The following is a 25,000-nucleotide window of genomic DNA, read 5'->3' as shown; positions in this document are numbered from 1 at the left end:
TAGATAAAGGTGATATAATATAACAAATATCATGAAACATTTACATTTTGTAGTCCATTGTATAATTTAAATAAACATAAATGCAAATTTCGCATGTGGAAAAAGTAAGTACACCCCTACATTTATCACTACTTCAAATACCTAATATTAGAATCAGGTGCACCAGCTCAGGTGCAAATGATTAGAACATCGTTAGAAGGGATCTTGGAGGAGCCTGTCTTGTTTAAACCTCAGACATTTAGTTTGGTTTGCTCTTTGTTGTTGAAGTGTGTGGCGTCACCATGCCCAGATCAAAAGAGCTCTCTGAGGCCTTCAGAAAGAAGGTTATAGATGCCTACGAGTCTGGGGAGGGATTTAAAAAGATCTCCAAACAATTTGAAATCAATCATTCGACTGTCCGGAAGATCATCTACAAGTGGAGAAGATTCCAAACAACTGCCAACTTGTTCAGGCCAGGCCGCCCCAGCAGGTTCAGCCCGAGAGCAGAACGCAAGATGCTGAAAGAAGTCTCTAAGAACCCCAGAATGTCATCACGGGACCTACAGGTATCTCTTGCCACTGTTGATGTCAAAGTGCACGAGTCTACCATTAGAAAGAGGCTGCACAAATTTGATCTACATGGGAGGTGTGCCAGGAGGAAACCTTTGCTGTCCAGAAAGAACATCAGGGCAAGACTAAAGTTTGCCAATGAACACCTAGGCAAAGACCAGCACTTCTGGAACAATGTGCTCTGGAAAGATGAGTCAAAGGTAGAGCTATTTCGCCACAGTACCAGAAGACATGTTTGGCGAAAACCAAAGACAGCATTTGACCACAAGAACCTGTTACCAACTGTAAAGCATGATGGTGGAAATATTATTGTTTGGGGCAGCTTTGCTGCATCAGGGCCTGGGCAGCTCACCATCATAGAATCCACTATGAATTCTTCATTGTACCAGAGGGTGCTTGAGGATAATGTGAGGCCATCTGTCGGAAAGTTGAAGCTCAACTGAAGCTGGACCTTGCAACATGACAATGGCCATAAACATACCAGTAAATCCAACAAGGAATGGCTGAAAAGAAAGAAATGGAGGGGTCTGGAATGGCCAAGTCAAAGCCCAGATCTAAATCCCATCGAGATGTTGTGGGGGGATTTGAAACGAGCTGTGCATGCAAGAAACCCCTCAAACATCGCACAGCTGAAAGAATTCTGCATGGAGGAGTGTGCAAAAATTTCTCCCAGTCGATGTCAGAGACTGATAGACAGTTACAAGAAACGCCTACTTGAGGTTGTTTCTGCCAAAGGGGGCAATACCACCTATTAGAGCCAAGGATGTACTTACTTACTTTGAGGAAGGATGAAAGTGACTGGTTGAGAAGAGTGATGGAAATGAATGTAGAAGGAAGTAGAGGATGGGGAAGACCGAGAAAGACTTGGCTAAAGATGGTTGAAGAAGAAATTCGGGCAAGGGGGTTAACAAGGGGAGATATGCAGAAAATAGGGCAAAATGGAGAAGATTGTCATGGGGACCATAAGGCTAACCCCCACTCTAGGAGGGAAAATGGCCTTAAAATGCCTGTTGTTTGTTGTTGTTGGTGTACTTACTTTTTCCACATGCGAAATTTGCATTTATGTTTATTTAAGTTATACAATGGACTACAAAATGTAAATGTTTCATGATATTTGTTATATTATATCACCCTTATCTATATCAATATTGTTGAAACTAGGGCATTGCCCGTACTATATCTATATCTAAAATTATATCCCCCCCCTCTATTTACATGAAATGGTTTGGTCCAAAGCGAACGGCTTGCGAGTACGGTGACAATCCCCCCCCCTCTATTTACATGCAATGGTTTGGTCCAAAGCGAACGGCTTCCGGAGTTTGGTAAAGAAATCGCCATCGCGTGCACAAACGCGCAGGAAAGCGAATGAATCGCAAATTCGGTTTTATTAGTTTTAAAACATAGTTTAACGCCAACATAGTTTGCAAACGTGAAATAAATGAATACGCTGTCAAATGTGCCATCCGAGGCAGAGTGTGTCCTCCACGTTCGGCACACGCGATCGTTCGCTGCTCTCTGATTGGTTGAATCGTTTTTTGGACATAGCTCGGTAAGTAATTGTCCGATTAATATGAAACCTTGAAAAGGCACATCCTCGGGTCCCCAGCAATATACCTGGCAAGTTAAAAGTATATCGGACCCGTGGTTGTCGAGAAACAGCGGTCACAGACAAACAAACGTACAGACGTACAGACGTACAGACAGAGATTACTGGAATTATAGATAGATGAAGAACAAATAGCTGTATGTTGAAATATGTTGAAAAAGTCAAAACTTTACATGGGGTGTACTTACTTTTTCACGTAACTGTATATATTGTTGCGGATCTCCGACGTCGGCTCTCCCCTTATCAAGGGGGGGGGGGGGGGGGGTTAATCCCCTTGTCCTTTTATCTGGCCGACGCGAGTCCTGGAAGTTATAACGTTCCTTCCGGTCGGTATTAAATAGGGTGATTGGTCGACTTAGCCCTAATACCTAATTACTAACACCGACCGTGAAGCAAGGAAATAACTCCCGCCCAAACCACGGTGTTAGTGGACATGCCGAGCGAAGCGAGCCGCGATTCGGGCCGTTAACAAGGACTAGACCCGATTATAGCGGTTGCGATTGTGCCACGCTTACCCAATTGGAGAAAAGACTGATGCGATCGGATGGAGAGGAAACCAAGAAAATAGGAAGAACAAAGCAATTTATTACAAATGTACAAGAAGGAGAAGAGGAAACGAAAGAATGTACAAGAAAGGAAGAGGAAGGAGAAGTACACAGGGCAGTCTTAATTACAGGCTTAACTTATTCCTTGGACAAACGGGCCCGTCTCACACACACAGACACTCACACGGGGATTGCTGAGATGGTAGGTTGATGGTCACCAGCGCGTCCAGTCTCCAGTCCGGCTCCGGTCCAGGCGATGGAAAACCCGGCAGGCAGCTCTTCACAGTGTAACGCGAACGGACAATTATATCATGGGGGGAAGGCTGGTATCCTGGCAGCGTATGTAATATTTGCACACTCGCGCCAAACGCCCCCCCTCCAATGTCCTGTACGCAAGCGCTAATTGTGCAAGTCCTTTCAACCACGATCAAGCGCATTCGTCCTCGCAGTGCTGTTACCAGTGCGCTCTCTCAATAAGTCCTGACAGCACACGCTTCCGCTGTAGGTTCTCCGAAATCACAGTAGTCCTTTTACCAAGCGCGCTTCCAACAAGTCCTGTGAAAGGGCTTTGTGCGCTCGCTTTTATAATTCAGCCAGAGATCGCTCCGCAAGCCCAAAAGCCACGCCTGTCAGGCGATGTTACCTCAGCCCTGGTTGGCTGGTTATCGCTTACTGGCTCCGCCTTTGACTGCTGGGTGACGTGGCCACACCTTCTCCCTGGCACTCCGCCCCCTGTTCGGGCCTCACCTCGTGGCTTATGGCGGCGTTGAGCGAGCTTACGGGCAGCTAAGGCTGCGGCTGCTGGCCAAGGAGCGTACCAAATTGGAAAGGGCCATCGGGCACAGACTGGACGGCACGCTTAATGGCGTCGCTTGGAAGGGGAGGCTGGCAAAATGGACGAAAGGGCCTACTCCTTATATGATTGACACAACGCAGATTCAACTATTGGGAAATGCCTTATCTAAACACATACTAAGGAATAACTGGTGCCCTATGGTGACCTACGTGTTGCTTGTGGCCTATCTATGGGGTGCTACCTTTAACCTTTAATGATGTGATATTTACAAGAAGTGTGGGTTCTCAAAACTGCAACAATATATATATATATATATATATATATATATATATATATATATATATTGTTACAGACGCGGTTGTGGATGTTGGTTTACCGAGCGGTTTGGTATGACCGCGTCTGCACGTTTACCCGATTCTACTCGAACCTTGGCCGAGTCGCGCTACGCTAGATCAATGAAGGAAAAGGACACAACGGCTGGGATTAAAATGACACGACACCAGGGATACGGTTCTCAAGACCTCCGGAGGAGGTTATAATATGGCGGAAGGTTAGATTACAGGGATGAGAGGGACAGCATAGGAAGATAGGCACTTAGACACGGTCTTATACTAGCCCCGACAGACGACAGATAAACAGGACAAAACTGACTCACACGGGGATTGATGGCAAGGAAAGCGGGTATTCGATGGCTCAAGGTGCACCTTGGCTCAGGGACAGAATCGACCCGGTCCGGTCCAGAGATGCGGGAGGTCTCACAGCGCTCGAGGTGGCGTCTGGTTCTCTCGTTCGTGGCTGAGGCGCATCTGACCTCACATCCGGTAAGTCGCTGCTTATATCCGGCGGGGAGTGACACGCCCTCGGCTCGTTAGCTCCGCCCCAGATGGAATCGGCCCGTTGCTTCTCATTGGGTGCGGGGGGTTACCGGCTCCGCCCTTGACGAGGGGCCGACAGGCAGCCCCTTCGTGGTAACCCCGTCGGCGCACATGGGTAATGGCGGCTAACCGAGCCGGAGTGAGGACGCACACTCCCCGCGCGCTGTTGTGGTAGTTGTTGTTGTAGTTGTGGTTGTAGTTGTTGTTGTAGTTGTGGTTGTAGTTGTTGTTGTAGTTGTTGTGGTTGTTGTTTCATGGGGAAGATGGGAGGAGGTATGGGGAGGTCCTAAACTCACTACTGGTGCCATACGATCACATTCTGGTGCAACGAAGAGTCAGAATTAATGGAAACGAGTCCTTAACTGACATAGACTAAGAATAACTAGCAAGATGTCCGAAAGTTGTCTACGTGAGATGCGGTGGACCTGGGCACGACATTTAATGGGGGAAAAAGGGGAAGGTCGGTTCTACAGAGTGTTGTTTACAGACAATGGGACTAGGGAATGGGGGATTGGGGATAGTTGGGGAGTATTGGGGAAATAGGGGAATATTTACAAGCGGATATGGAGGCCAAATGCCATATCCGCAACATTGCACCCTTCTCTACCCTCGGGGCGTCCCGACCCGATAAATTTTTACCTATTTTAGTGTGGCACTCAGATGTAGTTCCCTCTACTATTAACTCTACCCTGAGTGCGACAGTTTTACAGATATTCACAAATGAGTAAATATGTCCCCCTGCGACGTTGCACCCTGCTCCTCACAGAAACACGCCCACAGGATAACCGAATTGCGGAAAGAATTCGCAAACTAAACATACAGCCGGTAGGGAGCATTATTTACACAAGACTACGCTGATATTTACACTACGATCCAGGACCTGTTTTTGGAGGAACACATGCAGATGTTATGCATAGAGAGAGCACGCATGCCAGCATCGATACACCAACCCACGAGTGCTCTGTGGCCTTACGGCCTTTAATAATGTGCAGAGCACCCCTTCCAAGCACCAAAAGCACCACCCCATCACACAGTCAGCACCATCCGGTGCACCAATAAAGTGTCTATAAATCACGGTGTGGTGTCGCAGCCGGCCGATGGTCTGCCGCTGGTCTTGCCTTCGTGTGGTGCACTTGGCCTTCTTACTGCTTTCAAAAATAAAGAAAGGCGCCAACCGCGTCCATTTCTGTATTGTGGCCGTCAGGGGCCAACTATTAGTGGTTCACCTGTATGGCATAGGTGCCACGTTGACCCATAGGTCCATCCACGGGTGGTGCTTGGCCGCAAACGAACTGCGGTCCATTGTGGGTGGCCACCAAAATTGCGGTCCATATGGTGTATCGATCCAGGCAGCAAGCAGCGAAAGTGCAGGCCCACAACTGCGGAGCCAGCACCTCTCTCTCCTCTCTCTCTGCCCCAAAGCCAGATCCTCGGAGGTGGGAGACAAAAGAAGCAGACAAGTGAGTAAGGTGGTAAGGGCGCAAAAGTGCACGCAATACAAGATGATGCACACTGGGGGCACATGGGAACCAGGTGAGACAGGTACGTTCCTACCGTACGCCCCCCCCCCCCCCACCAGGTAACCTACATGGCCCCTCCCTTACCCCTTACTGTATCCACAAAACACAACACTACCCATAAACATCTACTTTACAAATCAACAAACGTCCCTACTGTCTTCCCCGTTCCTCCCATAAACCAAATTCGTCTTCTCTCCCTCCTAACCAATCAAATTTGCCATTTTCAACTTTCATCAAAATTTGCCATCTCCAACTCAACATCATAATTTGCTATCACCAATTCATCATCAGTCCCTCCTAGGGAGGGAGAGATGGAATCACCCCAATGTCTCATCCACGTCGTGATGCGTCTCACAAATCCTCACAGCAATTCTCATTTCTGCAACACAAACAAAGAAAACACAGGTGTGGAGTCATCATCATCACCACAGGTAAGTGGCTGCGTATGGTGCGACAGGTTCATCAATCCTAACTATTTCCTAAATGACTTTAACAACTTTACATTACCCGGGGTCTTTCTCCGGCCAAACCATTGGCCCTCTTACACTATGGGTTCTAAAAACCAATTCCCATTGGCCAAACTGTGGTGCTTTTCAATTTGGGGTCTCACTCCCCCGATTCATCTCCCGGTGCCCTCGCACAATTTCCGGGCTGTGGCGTGTACCTCTCCCAGCGGGTCTACCCACCTGCACACCTCCACCACTGCAGTTGCCTCCGAGCTTACCTGCTCCTTACCCTAACCTAACTACCTGGGGAAGGCCCTCTGGCGCTCTCCCCACTCGGTGCCCTCTCTGGCACTGGGCTACCCGGGTCCGTCCTCCGGATCCTCGGGCCCCATCCACAACTACCGGCTCCCAGAGCCCACCTGCGGCCTCACCTGGCCGACATCCTCACAGTGGTGGAGTGCCCAACCAACTACACACACTAACAGGCTACACGCCCAGCCATTTCCACAACACGAATGCACCCATCCACAACACCATTCTGCAACCGCACCACAAATGCCAATATCCAACCACAATTTACCTATACCCTCTACCTAACACTTACACTACCCGCCCCGGGTACTCGTGAAAGGGGTCCACTCTTCCCCCATCCACACCTTCGCACCATGCACACCACTCCGTACCACTTACTCCAACTCTCTCCACACACCTGTACCTGCACACCTGTGCTCTCACACCTGGTGCCACCTGCACCCTTCTCTCCCCAAGCGCATTCGCGCTGATCCACAACACTCATTACTCACACACTGCTCCACACACCTGTCCAGTTGCACACCTGTGCAATCACACCTGTCCAGTTGCACACCTGTGCAATCACACCTGTTCAATTCTCACACACACGGCATCATCTCAGCTAACTACTCCCTTCTGAAACTTGCGCTTCCCAGTCGTCCCTTTAAACTATTGCGCTCCCTCGTCATTATCATCCATACTAATCTACCTGCGTCCCCACTACAGGTATCAGTCACTAACTAACCTTAACGTTACCTAATGTCATCTTCGCTAGATCCCTATCAATATCCTAACCCACCCGGGCTAGTTTTCACTGCCATACACCCCATAATCTATTGCTCCTTTGCCCCACCATGGGAAGGGTGGCAGGGATGCCACCCTTACCCACCGGGCCTATCGCTCCTCAATCCCCCAGTCCTCTGGCACTAATAAGCCCCCCTTATTCAGAGGTACTGGGTCCCGCCTCGGCATCTAAAGCCGAGGCAATCCACGGGGGCGCCTGCTCGCCTGTGTAAGGCCTTATCCGGTCGGCGTGGACGATCCGAGGGAGGGCTCGTGGCCCCATTTTGATCTTAATGACCACGTCACAGATTTGCGACAGGACGACTCCTGGGCCTTGCCAGGGGGAGGTGAGCTTTGGGCACCTTCCCTTCCGCCTCCGGGGATTAAAGAACCAAATCTTCATCCCCGGAGCGTATTGACTCCCCTGGCTCCGGTCGTCGTACCTGCGCTTCATCTTTTCCCCCGCCAGATGGAGTTGGCGGCGGGCGAAGGCATGGACTAGCTCCATGCCTTCCTCTAGGTGACGTGCGTACCCCTCCCTCGGCGGGTTAACCACTGTGTCTGGCACGGGACCGCATAGCAAGTCGGCGGGAGCCCGTAACTCCCGCCCATACATAAGCAACGCTGGACTGCATGCGGTGGCCCCGTGCTGGCTGGTTCGGTAGGCCATAAGCAAATAAGGGAGATGTTCGTCCCAGTCATCCTGACGGGTGGCGGTGAACAGTGCCAGTTGTTGGATTAGAGTTCGGTTAAATCTTTCCACCATCCCGTCAGATTGAGGTCTTAAAGGCGTTGTTCTGGTTTTCCGAATTGACAGGAGACTGCACACATCTTTTAGCAATTTGCTCTCAAAATTTCGTCCCTGGTCGGTGTGCAACTCCTGTGGAATCCCATGCCGGCACACAAATCCTTCCACGAAGGCCTGCGCTACCACCCCTGCTTCTTGGTTGGGGAGGGCGTAGGCCTCCGGCCACTTGGTGAAGTAGTCCATCACAACGAGGATGTACTTATTACCTAGGCGGGTGCGGGGTAGTGGGCCTAGGATATCCATGGCCACCCGCTCTAGGGGGGCCCCCACCTGGTGTAATTGAAGGGGGGCCCTCATCCTCCGTGCTGGTCCCTTTTTGGCAGTACAGGCGTCGCATCTCCGACACCAGTCCTGTATGTCGCGCCCCATATTCACCCAATAAAACCTCCGGCGTACCCTCGATGTTGTCTTTGTCCTGCCCAAATGGCCGCCGGGGCGGGTACCATGCACCTGTTGCAATATATCGGTCTTAAATTTGTTTGGGACTACCACCAGCCAGGAAGTTCTATCAGAGGGAACCTCCACCCACTTGCGATACAAGATGTTATCCTTCAATTCCAGAGTTTTCCACTGAGCCCAATATGCCTTTGTTTGCGCCCCGAGGGGGGTGACCTCTTCCCCATTAGGTCTTTGCCCCAATTTGACCCAATTGAACACTGGCCCCAGGACAGGATCCTCCTGCTGGGCCGTGCTCCATGCCAAACTTCCGAATTCCTCATCTGCGGTTAGTGGCAAAATTGGCCCTCTCACCCGGGTTGCCCGGACAACGAGGGTCGGGTCCGAATCGCCCAATTGTTCCCTCTCCTCGTGTCTCGCACAAAATTTGCAGTTTTCCCCCAGACAAGGACGCCGAGAGAGTGCGTCCGCATTACCATGGGCCTTCCCGGCCCTATGGGCCACATCAAAATCGTACTGCTGCAACTTTTCCAACCACCTTGCAATTTGGCCCTCTGGTTCCTTGAACCGAAGGAGCCATTGCAAGGAGGAATGGTCAGTTCTAACCAAAAATTTCCGCCCGTACAAGTACGGGTGGAAATGGTTCATGGCAGCCAGCATAGCCAATAACTCTTTGCGAGTGACGCAATAATTTCGCTCGGGCCTACTTAAGGCCCGACTATAATAACCAATCACTTTCTCCACGCCCTCCTGTGTCTGAGACAAAACTGCGCCCAATCCTTCCTGGCTCGCATCCGTGTCCAGGGTAAATGTCCCGTCACTAGTGGGGTAAGCTAGAAGGGGTGCGGATGTCAGACACCCCTTCAATTTTTGGAAGGCCTTGTGGCACTCCCGTGTCCAATTAAATCGCGTCCCCTTCTCCGTAAGCCGGTGGAGGGGACGGGCCAACTCCGCAAATTTCGCCACAAAGCGCCGGTAGTAGGAGCAGAGTCCCAAAAATCCCCGCACCTCTTTGATGGTACGTGGTGCGGGCCACTCCTCTACCGCTTTAATTTTGTCTGGGTCCGTTTTTACCCCCTCGCGGCCGATCACGTGACCTAGATAGGCCACCTCTCTTGCAAACAAAGTGCACTTACTCGGGTTCAGCTTCAACCCTGCCTGTCTGAGGCACCCGAACACCTGGTCCAAATTAGCTACTGCCTGGGGGAACGTTTGGGCATGTACCAGGACGTCATCCAGGTACACCAGGCATGATTGCCATGGCATGCCGCCTAGTACATGCTCCATCAATCTTTCAAAGGTGGCGGGGGCGTTACACAACCCAAACGGCATCACAGTAAACTGATACAGTCCCTTACCTGTGGAAAATGCCGTTTTCTCCTTCCCTGCCCTATCCATCTCCACCTGCCAATCACTACTGCCAATCCCTTTGCCAATCATCAAATTTTGTTTTTCTCTAATTTTGGGTCCAAAACACTAACCTCATCACCCAGTCTACTCACTAATGCCTCTCGGTGCGCCAATTCCTGTCCAAAGCCCGGCTTCGTAAAGCCAAGCCATGAATGCGGGTTGTTCTGTGCCAGCGGCTGGACACGTCCCGCATTCGGTGCAGGGACGGGGGCTTACCCGTGCCGAGATCCCACGCACCATCTCGGCACGGAGCCATCCAATGTCCCGATGTCGACCTGCCGGACTGCCTCAACAAAAAGTGGTCGCCATGACGACCCTTTCTATCGGGCTGCCCGCTCCGCCTAGTGGAGCACGGACGCGGCCGTTCAAAGCGAGGCCCAGCACGCACCGAGGGCCCGATTCGGCTAAAAGTCGCTCTAACCTCTAAACCGGTTACCGTCGATGCTTCACCTGGACGCTTACACCCCGCAGCCCGTTCCTTGCTCACACATCCAGCCGTTTCCATGCTCCTCGTACCTTTCCTTACACACCCAGGTCCCCTCATTCCACTCACAGCCTTGGTCACACACCTGACCACCGAACACTTTGGCACACATTCGTTGGTCGCACACCTCACCAACACACCTCTTCGCGCCCCCTCCTCTGTCACCTCCTCTGTGACAATCACAGGTGTGCTCTCATTCGCACACCCAACCACGTGCCTCACTACCAATTCCAGCGTGCATTCCCACTCACGCTCTACCATTCCAGGTGTGCATCCTTCCATCCCAGGTGTACATCCTCGCTCACCTGTCACAACCAACTCACTCTCCTTGTCACTCTCACTACTCTCACCTCCATTCTTGACAGTGCACTCACCCTTACTCTTGACAGCGCACTCTTTCCCCATGCACCTGTCCGTTACACACCTTTCTCGCGCACACTCTCCCGTCACACCCTCTGTAACACTTACCACACCGCGCTTCCATGTGCTCCCTCGCACACGTGCTACGACCGACTCACTCTCGCCAGCACCCTCACTCCTTGGCACGCACTTTTTCCTCACACACCCCAGGGTCGGACTTTCTCGCACACCTCCTCTTTCGCACACCAGACCTGTCGCACACTTCACCAACGGCCTCTCACGAACACCCGGGTCCATCTCGACCCCCAAGCTTCTTAAATCCCCTGGCGCATCATACACACGACCATATTGGTCACCACTTACACCGGGTCCTCTTCCTCTTCGCTTCTCCTCCATCACCTGCGAATCCCTCATCCGGTTAATGAGCACATCATCACGATCCAAACACAAACTTTGGACCAATTCTTTTATCTCCTCTTTTATCTCTTTCTTATCCTCTCTCCGTCGCTTCTTAATTTCGCTCACGCCCTTCTTCCACTTCTTCTAATTTCTGCTTCACCTCTTTTATTCCCCGGTACGTCTCCTCAAGCTCGTCCTCCAAGGCTACCTTGACCGTTTCCATGTGCGTCTTCATCTGCCGGTCCTTCGTCTCCATTACCTCTATCACCTCGTCCAACCTCGTTGTCAATCCCTCACGTACCATCTGACATTCCCTCTTCGTCGCTACCAAGTCATCTTTTAGTTCTTTCTGTGTCGCCTTTAACCCTCCTAATACCGCAGTGTTCCTTGAACCTGCTCCGTTAGTCCTTTTTGTCCCTCCGTCAGCTGTTCCACCTCCTGCGTCAGGTCCTCTATGCCCCCTTGCAATTTTATAGTCCCCTTTCTCACCTCCTTCTCCATGTGCTCCTTACAGTGCCTCACCTCCTCGCGCACTCCTCCGACCTCCTCAGTCACTCCTCTTCTGATCTCCTCTCCCATCACTTGCATCTCCTGCCCAGATGCCACCCTCATCTGCTCCATTTCCTCCCTGTGAGCATCCAGTTTGGTTTCTACCCCCATTCTGACCCCCTCTATCTGCTGCCCCATTTGTTTAACTTCCCTTTCCGCTTGGTCCCTCATGTCCCTCAATTTGCCTTCCATCCTGTTTTCTAACCCCTCTAACCCCTTTTGCATCCCTTCCATTTGATTCTCTTGAGCGGCCATTCTGTTTTCTACCCCCATTAACCCATTTCTCACCTCTTTTATCCCGTTGTCTAACCCCTCAAAATTATTGTCTAACTTCCCAAATTTCTTGTCTAACTCCTTAAAATTATTGTCTAACCCCTCACCGGTACCCCTCGCTTCGTCCCTCATTACCCCCATTTGGCCCTCCAATCGCTCACCCTGAGCCCTCATTCCCACAATTTGGTCTCCCATTCGTTCCATAAGGGCCCTCATTTGCAACATAAAAAGGTTCGGATCCACCAGGGGCGCTGCCACGGTCGCGGGCGCCGCGACCAGCGAGGCGCCATTTTGCGCACCCGCAACGTCGGGCGCAACGACGCTATTTTGTGCGTCTGCTACCCTCGCTGCTTCGCTCTCCTCGCGTCCCTCAATTTGGTCCTGGACCGACCCTGCCTCACTCTCCTCTACCGGACCCCAGCTGTCTTGATCCGCCATAGCGCGACTTTCAAAATTCGGGTTTTTATATTTTGTAAAACAAAATCAAATTTCGCCGTTATAATTTTGAGTGCGGGAAACGCGCTCCGGATCAAATTCTACCTTCCAACACCAATTGTTACCCTAGTGGTACAATTGGTGTTCCAAAATTTGGGCCTAATAAATTTAGTCCCAGGTTCGAATCCGACACTCCTGACACCAATTGTTACAGACGCGGTTGTGGATGTTGGTTTACCGAGCGGTTTGGTATGACCGCGTCTGCACGTTTACCCGATTCTACTCGAACCTTGGCCGAGTCGCGCTACGCTAGATCAATGAAGGAAAAGGACACAACGGCTGGGATTAAAATGACACGACACCAGGGATACGGTTCTCAAGACCTCCGGAGGAGGTTATAATATGGCGGAAGGTTAGATTACAGGGATGAGAGGGACAGCATAGGAAGATAGGCACTTAGACACGGTCTTATACTAGCCCCGACAGACGACAGATAAACAGGACAAAACTGACTCACATGGGGATTGATGGCAAGAAAAGCGGGTATTCGATGGCTCAAGGTGCACCTTGGCTCAGGGACAGAATCGACCCGGTCCGGTCCAGAGATGCGGGAGGTCTCACAGCGCTCGAGGTGGCGTCTGGTTCTCTCGTTCGTGGCTGAGGCGCATCTGACCTCACATCCGGTAAGTCGCTGCGTATATCCGGCGGGGAGTGACACGCCCTCGGCTCGTTAGCTCCGCCCCAGATGGAATCGGCCCGTTGCTTCTCATTGGGTGCGGGGGGTTACCGGCTCCGCCCTTGACGAGGGGCCGACAGGCAGCCCCTTCGTGGTAACCCCGTCGGCGCACATGGGTAATGGCGGCTAACCGAGCCGGAGTGAGGACGCACACTCCCCGCGCGCTGTTGTGGTAGTTGTTGTTGTAGTTGTGGTTGTAGTTGTTGTTGTAGTTGTGGTTGTAGTTGTTGTTGTAGTTGTTGTGGTTGTTGTTTCATGGGGAAGATGGGAGGAGGTATGGGGAGGTCCTAAACTCACTACTGGTGCCATACGATCACATTCTGGTGCAACGAAGAGTCAGAATTAATGGAAACGAGTCCTTAACTGACATAGACTAAGAATAACTAGCAAGATGTCCGAAAGTTGTCTACGTGAGATGCGGTGGACCTGGGCACGACATTTAATGGGGGAAAAAGGGGAAGGTCGGTTCTACAGAGTGTTGTTTACAGACAATGGGACTAGGGAATGGGGGATTGGGGATAGTTGGGGAGTATTGGGGAAATAGGGGAATATTTACAAGCGGATATGGAGGCCAAATGCCATATCCGCAACAATATATATATATATATATATATATATATATATATATATATATATATATATATATATATACATACACACATATATATATATATATATATATATATATATATATATATATATATATATATGTATGTATGTATATATGTATGTATGTATATATGTATATATGTATGTATGTATATATGTATGTATGTATATATGTATATATGTATGTATGTATGTATATATGTATGTATATATGTATGTATGTATATATGTATGTATGTATATATGTATATGTATATATATATGTATATGTATATATATATATATATATATATATATATATATATATATATATATATATATATACATACATATATATATATACATACATATATATATATATATACATATATATATATATATATATATATATATATATATATATATATATATATATATATATATATATATATATATATATATATATATATATATATTTGACTGTATATATACCACCCTGAACCAAAAGGGCTACCATAGCATTTTGTAGCGCCATGCAATACCCTCTGGTATACGTCTAGTTGGTCAGGGGTTCATCCTACAGCAAGATAATGACCCTAAACACACCTCCAGGCAATGTCAAAACCACCTTCGAGGAAAAGAACAAGACGGTAGGCTTCAAATCATGGAATGGCCAGCACAGTCTCCAGACTGGTTTGGGATGAACTGGACAGAAGGGTGAAAGCAAAGCAACCTACAAGTTCAACACATTTGTGGGAACTTCTGCAACAGTGTCGGGAAGAACTTTCCGAACAATATTTGATTTCCATTGTCGAAAGAATGCACGAGTGTGTTCGGCGGTTATATCTACAAAAGGTGGCTACTTTGCTGAGTCAAAAATTTAAGTTAAATTTTGTTAAACAAAATGATTCTATGATTTCTTTTTTATCTCCAATTGTTTATTTGTTTTATGCTTAATTTCAGAGTACATTGAGACATTAAACTGCGTAAATTTCGATAAAAACTGGAAAAACTGAGGTGTTCTAAAACTTTTGACCTGTAGTGTATATATAATATGTGTGCATGTGTATATATGTATATATTTGGGTGGTCCAGAATAATATGAGAAAAAATTGTAACAACTTTTTAATGTTCCCACCATCCACAATTGTTCCTTTGGTCATAAAAACACTGTATGTGAAGCTTTAGGGATCTATTTTAATATTTAGAGGTAGCTCAACTAACTTGAAATTTCAGTATATATAGTCTCTACACTATACAGGTGAAATTGGTATATAACGCAATACACAAATTACACATACAGTACGTATACAAATTCTAAACACATCTACCAGCTGGTTATTCAGTCTTTTCCAGTTAGGGTCTTCTTGTTGCTATCAGGGAATGTTTTCCTGAGTTCCTGCACAACCCGCAGCAGGAACTGAAGTTGATCTTCATCATGTGTCAGCAGTCCACTGAACTCCTGAATTAGTGCAACTCCTCGTTCCGCATGGTCATTTACCACTTTCATGGCCTTCACAGTCTTACACGCTGCTTTCAAATCGTTTCGGTCTTCCCAAGTCTCTGGGTCTGCTTCCACAAAACTGTCAGGAAGGTCCATCTTTTCAAAAAGCATGTGGGATTTCTGTGTAACAAAATCTTCCAAACCACTTTCCTGAATATTTCCCAGATCAACTTGGATGCGCTTCGGGGGATCTTCTTGTCCTTCATTCTCCAGTGCGAGGATCATTTGTTGTTTCACTGCTGCAGGCACATTCTTGTCAAAAAATGCAAGACCAATCAGGTCCTCTGATAAGTACCACCTGCTAGTTTCATGGCTGCTGCCTTCGAAATTGCTTGGTTTACATCTTTGTACTGCACCAGAGATTTTAGAAGAAGCAAATCACTGTTTGGGGCAGAAGCCGCAAGAGGAGCTGTCATCCATGCTCTGATGTAAATACGGATGGTGAAGATGGCAATGTCTCTCAGTCCTTTCTGCTCTTTGCTAGTGAGTTTGAACTGACTTCTGAACATCCAAACCTTCAGGCTATAGATTACCTTTGACATCCAACGGGCATGGTGCATGGGTCCTGGGGCCATGAACCGGACTCCTTTTGCAGGAACTCCACCCAGAAAGATTACACACAGTTCCAATGATTCCCGATAATCATCTCTTGGCTGGATTTCAGCAAGTTGACTCCCAACGAAAAGCAGAACATCATCCTTGATATCAGAAAGGGATTCACTAACCAATTCATCTGTGGTTGCATTATCAAAGTTATCCTGATCCAGAAATTCCCAGCGAGCCTGGAATCGTTTGAAGATTAAGATCTCTGGTCCAGAGGAGGGCCCTATGCAGCTCACAAACACTGCTCCAATCACAATTTCAAGTATGTGGTGGCGACAAGCAAGAAATAGCAGTTCGGTGCCCAGTCCTTGTTCAATTAACACACATGCTCCGGCCAGCCGACCTGTGTTGGAACTTGTTGTGTCAAAACACAAAGCTCTCACAGCGTCCTCAATCCCCCAATCCTTCAAAGCATTTATAATGGCATCTTGTGAATCTTGTGACTTCTTTGTTCGATGTTGTTGCCGGAGGCGGCGAATTGAGGACCGGCTCAATGCAAGTTCCTCAATATCATGCCCAAGACTCTGGGCTGTTGCAGTCATCACCATCATTGCCTTTCTGTCTGACAATTTCGTTCTGTTCAAAGCAGCACTTAGTGATGGTGACACAATGGGCATCCTTTTGTGCATTTTGTGAGGTGGAGTTTCTCCAGTGACTCGCTGATCTTCATCCTCAGTTGACTCATCTGCAGACTCAGAGCTGCTGCTAGAAGATACAATAAGAGTGACATTGGATGTGCCTGCTTCTTGTGCTTGTTGTTCACGGTAGGCCCTCATTTCATGCCGCTCCCTTGCTGCTGCTTTCCGCTTCTCCTGATTGAGCCTGGCATCAAAACCAGCCATGGAACCTCGCCTCCCCTTCTTGCGTTGGGCAAGTAAGAACTCTTTATCTTCCTGTATAGTCATCATGTTCAGAGCATGTGCATGAGCAACATCAAACAGATCATCAAAGCAAACGGTGAAGGCTTCTTCTTTTTCCAACTGAGTTTTCGACTTTCTATTCTTATTCTTCTTGAGAAGTCGCCATTGTTCAAACACTTTTTCAACCTTGGATTGGCAATGATGTCTTTGTCTTATAGGAATGTGTGCCATCTGCCAAAATTCTTGGATTTCATTGATAGTCAGAGCAAATGCCTCTCGTTTGGACTTCTTTAATGTCAGATGTTGGTACATAAAGAAACTCAGCACTTGCCGCAAGGAAGGTAGTTTTACACCAGTAATCACTTCGTTTAACGATCCTATAAGGTACACCCTTTCTCTGGATTTTGTAGCCATTGTGAATGAATCTGGGGAAGATACAGTAAGAAAAAAAGGTAATTAGAGGGAGTTCTTACAAAATTGGGTGTTTATTTTAATGGGGGTAGCAAAATAAGCATGGGAGACCATGTCAGGGACTTGAAATATAAGGGGAAACTGAACATCTAAACAGTTAGTCACATTTTGGCACAAAATGTCATTTTGTGAATGACAATAAAAAGAAAACATGTTACACATCATTGATATAAGTGGGCCTATGCCCTATATAGCCCAATGTAGTATTGTAATGTTAGGCTAGGCATAGGATAGGCTAGGCTTTATTATTTAGGCCTAGACAATAGACATAATAAATGCTGCTAAGTGTTCCAAGTACTACTACTATTTAATATAGGCCTAAAGCGCGGCGTTACGCGCGCTGCTTGTGAGCAAGGAGGAAGCGGACAAGCGGTAACATATAAACGTCTTTATTGTAAGACTACACTGTAACACTGAACTCCTCCGGGCTGGTCGCCCGGTGTATATCATGAGGCCACGCCTACCCCTCGGGCGTGGCCACCGCCCACTTGGTGCGTGGAATGATGTCACCACGCCAGTGGGCTTTTGTGTCCGCCACACGCGCCCCCCCAGAATTCCCGCGCACCTGGAGGGCCAGTTTGCGGGGCAGACGAATGACCCGGCCGAAGCGCCCCCTGGCGATCGGCGGCGTCCGGGGTGCAGGGATACCAGGTGGGATGCCCCTGGCTGCCCCTGGGATGGGTGCAGGACCGGGGGGCGCCGTGGCGGCGGGGCTGGGCGGTGCCGGGGGTCCGCCCGCAGGAGGGCGGCCCCGACGTGGGGGTCGGGCCACTGGCGGTGGATGGTCCACATCGAGGTGGGCCGGCTTGAGGCGGTCTACCGAAACGCGGTCAGGAGTACCGCCGATGTCCAGGGTGAAGTGCTTCGCCCCGGTCTCCAGCACGCGGAAAGGCCCGTCGTACGGGGGCCGCAGTGGTGTCCGATGGGCATCGTGGCGGACGAAGACGTACTCCGCCGTGCGAAGCTCCGGGGCGACGTGCGTCGGTGGGTGCCCGTGGCATGCCGTTGGCACCGGGGCGAACCTCTGGGCGGTCTCTTGCAGAGCGGAGCGCTGCTGTGCCGCGGACCATGGTGCCGTGGAGTCGGGGAGGAACTCGCCCGGCACCCGCAGCGGTTGCCCGAAGACCAACTCCGCCGCGGATGCGCGCAGGTCCTCCTTGGGCGCCGTCCGGAGGCCCAGCAGGACCCAGGGGAGCCTGTCAACCCAGCCGCCGTCGCGGAGGGTGGCCCGGAGCGCGGCCTTCAATGAGCGGTGAAATCGCTCACACAGGCCGTTAGCCTGGGGGTGGTAGGCCGTGGTTCGGTGCAGCCGGACCCCGAGCCCCTGCGCAACCGCCCCCCAGAGCTCCGAGGTGAACTGGGGGCCGCGGTCGGATGAGATGTCTGAGAGGGCGCCGAACCGGGCGACCCAGGTGGCGATGAAAGCCTGCGCGACATCGGCCGCCGTTGTCGACGCCAAGGGCACGGCCTCCGGCCACCGGGTGGTGCGGTCCACCATGGTGAGGACGTAGGTGAAACCCCGCGAGGGGGGCAGAGGTCCCACCAGGTCCACGTGGACGTGGTCAAACCGGCGTTCCGGCACCGTGAACGGGGCCAACGGGGCCTGGGTGTGCCGGTGCACCTTGGCGCGATGGCACGCGAGGCACGTCCTGGCCCAGCCGTGGACGGCCTTCCGGAGGCCATGCCAGACGAACTTGTCGGCGATCAGCCTTTGGGAGGCCCTCGCGCCCGGGTGGGACAGGCCGTGGATGGCGTCAAACACCTGGCGCTGCCAGCCCGCGGGCACAATGGGGCGAGGACGCCCGAGGGAGACGTCGCACAAGAGGGCCGCGCCCGCGCCGTCGAACGGCACCTCGGTGACGCGGAGTCCCGTGACGGCGGTCCGCAAGGCCTGGACGTCGGGGTCAGCGGCCTGGTCCGCTGCCATCCGGGCATAGTCGATGCTGAGGTGGACTGCGTGGGCGACGGCCCGGGAAAGGCAATCCGCCACCGGGTTGTCCTTCCCCGCGACGTGCTGGATGTCCGTCGTGTACTCGGACACGGCCGAGAGGTGACGCTGCTGCCGGGCTGACCACGGCTCGGTGACCTTGCCCATCGCGAAGATCAGCGGCTTGTGGTCGACGAAGGCAGTGAACGCCCGGCCCTCGAGCAGATGGCGGAAGTGCCTGACCGCCAAGTGAAGTCCGAGCAACTCGCGGTCGAAGGTACTGTAACGGCGTTCGGGCGGGCGAAGCTGCCGGCTAAAGAACGCCAGCGGTTGCCAAGCTCCACGCACCCATTGCTCGTGCACCGCGCCCACCGCGTAGTCCGAGGCATCGGTGGTGAGGGCGATCGGTGCATCGGGCGCCGGGTGCGCGAGCATGGTGGCGTTAGCCAAGGCGAGCTTCGCGCCCGTGAACGCCGTGTCCATCTGCTCGGTCCAGGTAACGTCGCCTTTGCCCGGCTTACCTCGGAGAGCTTCGTGCAGGGGGCGCAGGAGCTGGGCGATACGGGGCAGGAACCGATGGTAAAAGTTCACCATGCCCAGGAACTCCTGCAGCCCTCTGATCGTGCGGGGGCGCGGAAACCCCTTCACCGCCTCCACCTTGGCCGGCAGGGGGACGGCGCCGTGCCTGGTGACACGGTGCCCCAGAAAATCGATTGTGGCGGCGCCGAACCGGCACTTTGCGGGGTTCACAATCAGGCCATGCTGGCCCAGGCGTTCGAAGAGCGTGCGGAGGTGGCGTAGGTGCTCTTCGCGGGACGCGCTGGCGACGAGGATATCGTCCAGGTAGACGTAGACAAAATCCAAGTCGCGCAGGACGCTGTCCATCAGTCGCTGGAACGCCTGAGCCGCATTCTTCAGACCGAAGGGCATGCGCAGGAACTCGAAGAGTCCGAATGGCGTGATGACTGCCGTCTTCGGGACGTCCTCCGGCCTGACGGGGACCTGATGGTAGCCGCGTATGAGGTCCACCTTCGAGAAGAAGGACCTGCCCGCCAAACGGGCGGAAAAGTCCTGAATGTGGGGGACGGGGTAGCGGTCGGGAGTCGTGGCGTCATTGAGACGGCGATAGTCCCCGCACGGTCGCCATCCCCCGCCGGGCTTCGGCACGATGTGCAGCGGCGACGCCCAAGCGCTCTCTGAGCGCCGAACGATGCCGAGTCGCTCCAGGGTAGCGAACGCCGCTTTTTCCACCGCCAGCTTCGTCGGCTCGAGGCGGCGTGCCCGGGCGTAGACCGGTGGCCCGACGGTGGGGATGTGATGGGCCACCCCGTGCTTGACGGCCCCCGCCGAGAAGGTGGGCCGCGTGAGGGCCGGGAAGCCGGCGAGGAGGCGGGTGAATGTGTCCGCTGCCGGAAGCGTACAGACCAACGTGGCCGGAACCGAATCGTTCGGCAAGCCGCTTGGCAAGCCGCTCGTTGAGCTGGGCAACGCACACGCGAGCGAGCTGAACGTCTCGGCCTGGACAAGCCGTCTGCGCTTGACGTCGACCAGGAGCCCATTAGCGCACAGGAAGTCCACGCCAAGCAGTGCCATGGGCACGTCGGCGGTGACGAACGTCCATCGGAAAACCCGCCCTCCAAACCGCAGAGAGAGGCAGCGTTTTCCGTACGTACGGATGGGCGTCCCGTTCGCGGCAAGCAGCGCGGGGCCCCCACCCGCGGCGTGCTTGTCTGACGTGCCGGCGGGAATGACACTCACCTGCGCTCCCGTGTCGCACAGGTAACGGCGCCCGGAGAAGGTGTCCGTTATGAACAGCAGGCTGCTCGAACGGCCGGCGCTCATCGCCACAATTGAGCGCCGGCCCGGGCATTTCCCGACCCGTTGAAGGAGCACGGCGGATGACACCGCCGAGCTTCGTGGCCGAACTTGGCGTGGAACCAGCACCAGGTGGTGGAGCTGGAGGAGCGCGGCTGGCTCCGCCAGGCCGGTGGAGTCGACGGGTTTCCCCGCGGTGGCGGTTTTCGCCGCGGCGGTGGGCGGGGCGTGGCGGCGTTCACGAGGTGCGTATCAGCATGCTGCTGAACCTCAGCGTGCTGTAGAAGATGATGCTGTGGAACATCAGCGTCGAAGGCCGTGACGGCCACGCCAACGCTTGCCCGCGTGTCCGAAGCGGCGAAGTACTTGTCCGCCTCGGCCGCCAATGCTCGGGGTTCCGTTAGCCCGGTCCCGGCCAACGCGAGGCGAACCTGCGCTGGAAGTTGGCGACGGAAAAGCGCCCGGAATAGCGAACTGGGGGCTTCGTCGCCCAACAGTGACAGCATATGGTCCATTCGGACCGACGGGCGCGTCTCACCGAGCTCGGGGAGATCCAGGAGGCGGTCGGCCCGTGCGTCGTCCGTAAGGCTGAACGTGGCTAGGAGTAGCCGCTTGAGTGCCTCGTACTTGTGGCCGTCCGGTGGGTGGCGAAGGACGGACACAACTCGAGCGGCCGTGCCGGGCCCGAGGGAGGCGACGACGTGGCAGTAGCGCGTGTCATCGCCGGTGAGGTGCCGAAGCTGAAATTGGGCTTCGGCCTGGACGAACCAGACTTCGGCCTGAGCCTCCCAAAATTCCGGAAGTTTGACGAAGGCGGCCATGGCGATGGCGTCGCGTGTGGAAGGATCGCTCCGGCAGATCCAACGTCGAGGGTCACCAGTAAAGCGCGGCGTTACGCGCGCTGCTTGTGAGCAAGGAGGAAGCGGACAAGCGGTAACATATAAACGTCTTTATTGTAAGACTACACTGTAACACTGAACTCCTCCGGGCTGGTCGCCCGGTGTATATCATGAGGCCACGCCTACCCCTCGGGCGTGGCCACCGCCCACTTGGTGCGTGGAATGATGTCACCACGCCAGTGGGCTTTTGTGTCCGCCACAGGCCTAATATTATATTTGATTATAAAACCTTCATAATTACATGCATTACCTTCATAAGTATCTTGTATTCAAGGAAACCATCCCAAAAGTGTCGGTGATCTTGATCAGCAACAGACTTGTTCTAACTTGTCCTGGTCAGAGGTAGGTGATTTTATGGAAGGCCGAAATGTTTAAAAAAAGTCAAATTTTGAGATACTTGAATGTCAACAAATGTTCAGCATAAATTTGAAACCTTACCTCTACAGGGTACAATGCATACTGCATAGACCCCTCAAAACATATTTTCCTTCATAAAACATCAACAAGGCATGCAGGGTATTGATAACTCAACTTAAAATTCCTGTAAAAGTATGCGACAATCAGAAACTGTTTCAGTGTCCATGGTATTGTAAGACGTTAGTGTAAGACCATATGGGGAAACTTTGATGACCATGCGCTACCCATAAATATTATTCAATTTCATATTTATTTCACCAGCAGGGTTTGTTTAGGTATTGGAACAGTTCTGGAGGGTGCGAACATGACATTTCAAAAAAGTAAAATAATTGTGGACCACCCCAGTATATATACAGTCACGTGAAAAAGTAAGTACACCCCATGTAAAGTTTTGACTTTTTCAACATATTTCAACATACAGCTATTTGATCTTCATTTCAACAATATTGATAGATAAATGTGATATAATGTAACAAATATCATGAAACATTTACATTTTGTAGTCCATTGTATAATTTAAATAAACATAAATGCAAATTTCGCATGTGGAAAAAGTAAGTACACCCTTGGCTCTAATACATGCTATTGCCCCCTTTGGCAGAAACAACCTCAAGTAGGCGTTTCTTATAACTGTCTTTGCCCACACCTTTTTTTGCCCACACCTCCATGCAGAATTCTTTCAGCTGTGCGATGTTTGAGGGGTTTCTTGCATGCACAGCTCGTTTCAAATCCCCCCACACATCTCGATGGGATTTAGATCCGGGCTTTGACTTGGCCATTCCAGAAACCTCCATTTCTTTCTTTTCAGCCATTCCTTGGTGGATTTACTGGTATGTTTAGGGTCATTGTCATGTTGCAAGGTCCACCTTCGATTGAGCTTCAACTTTCCGACAGATGGCCTCACATTATCCTCAAGCACTCTCTGGTACAATGAAGAATTCATAGTGGATTCTATGATGGTGAGCTGCCCAGGCCCTGATGCAGCAAAGCTGCCCCAAACCATAATATTTCCACCAGCATGCTTTACAGTTGGTATCAGGTTCTTGTGGTCAAATGCTTTCTTTGGTTTTCGCCAAACATGTCTTCTGATACTGTGGCCAAATAGCTCTACCTTTGACTCATCTGTCCAGAGCACATTGTTCCAGAAGTGCTGGTATTTGCCTAGGTGTTCATTGGCAAACTTTAGTCTTGCCCTGATGTTCTTTCTGGACATCAAAGGTTTCCTCCTGGCACACCTCCCATGCAGATCAAATTTGTGCAGCCTCTTTCTAATGGTAGACTCGTGCAATTTGACATCAACAGTGGCAAGAGCTACCTGTAGGTTCCGTGATGACATTCTGGGGTTCTTACAGACTTCTTTCAGCATCTTGCGATCTGCTCTCGGGCTGAACTTGCTGGGGCGGCCTGGCCTGAACAAGATGGCAGTTGTTTGGAATCTTCTCCACTTGTAGATGATCTTCCGGACAGTCGAATGATTGATTTCAAATTGTTTGGAGATCTTTTTAAATCCCTTCCCAGACTCGTAGGCATCTATAACCTTTCTGAAGGCCTCGGAGAGCTCTTTTGATCTAGGCATGGTGATGCCGCACATTTCAAAAACAAAGAGCAAACCAAACTAAATGTCTGAGGTTTAAATAAGACAGGTTCCTCCAAGATCCTCTCTAACGATGTTCTCATCATTTGCACCTGAGCTGGTGCACCTGATTCTAATTTTAGGTGAGCTCCTCACCATATACAAGGCTTTCATCCGCAGCTCAATGGAATACTGTTCTCCCCTATGGGCTGGTGCTCCTGCCTCACACCTGGCTCGGCTTCACGCTGTTGAATCCAAAGCTTTCAGAATCATTGGAATCTCCCGCGATGAAGCTATCTCTGAGGGCCTTTCACTCACTCACCGCAGGCAGGTAGGTGGTCTTTCTGTCTTCTACCGACTCCTCTCCGGCCTTGCTCCCCCAGCTCTCTCTGTGCTCTGTCCCCCAAATATTCCTACAGGTCGCACAAGATCTGCCAGCCACCCTCTGATGGTTAAACTGCCGAAATCTCGGCTCTCTGCTCACCTTCACTCTTTCATTCCTCTTTTCTCCCGCCTCTGGAACAAACTCCCACACTCACTTCAATCACACTCCTCCCTCCAGGTCTTCAAAACAGCTGTTCACCACCATCTCTTATCTTCCCCCATCCAAAACCTTGATCTTTTCTACCCCCACTAATTCACCCCAGATCCACCTTGTTTGAAATTCCAACTTCTTTCCTGGAAGTCTTGGCAGTGTCCATATGTTTTATACCTCTCCCACCCCCCCCCCCCCCCTTCCCATGCCTCTGCCCCAAAGCCCTCTCCCTCCCACAGTTCTCTCGATGTCTCCATGTCTCTCGGTCCCTGCTCTCAAATGTTGTGTTTGTGTCCTTCCCCCTCTCTCCCCATCTTGTCTACCGCTCCCGATGTTATTTGTTTTGTGTGTCTGTTTGTCTTTCTGTGTGATTAATGTTCGCTCTTTCACGAGCCTCGATCTTGTATACAAAAAAAAAAAAAAAAAAAAAAAAAGGTGTTTGAAGTAGTGGTAAATGTAGGGGTGCACTTACTTTTTCCACACGTGAAATTTGCATTTATGTTTATTTAAATTATACAATGGACTACAAAATGTAAATGTTTCATGA

General features: G+C 51.1%; 1 protein-coding gene across 1 annotated transcript in view; it reads left to right on the top strand.

Annotated features, from left to right (window-relative positions):
- The window catches only part of LOC137437525 (transcriptional activator GLI3-like), a 163,255-nt gene that overhangs the window by 104,084 nt on the left and 34,171 nt on the right, over nucleotides 1-25,000 (top strand). The window lies entirely within an intron of this gene.

Source organism: Myxine glutinosa, chromosome 12, assembly GCF_964187855.1.
Source record: "Myxine glutinosa chromosome 12, kmMyxGlut1.1, whole genome shotgun sequence".
In the NCBI taxonomy this organism is placed as follows: Eukaryota; Metazoa; Chordata; class Myxini; order Myxiniformes; family Myxinidae; genus Myxine; species Myxine glutinosa.
This window is presented reverse-complemented; position numbering and strand designations above follow the sequence as displayed.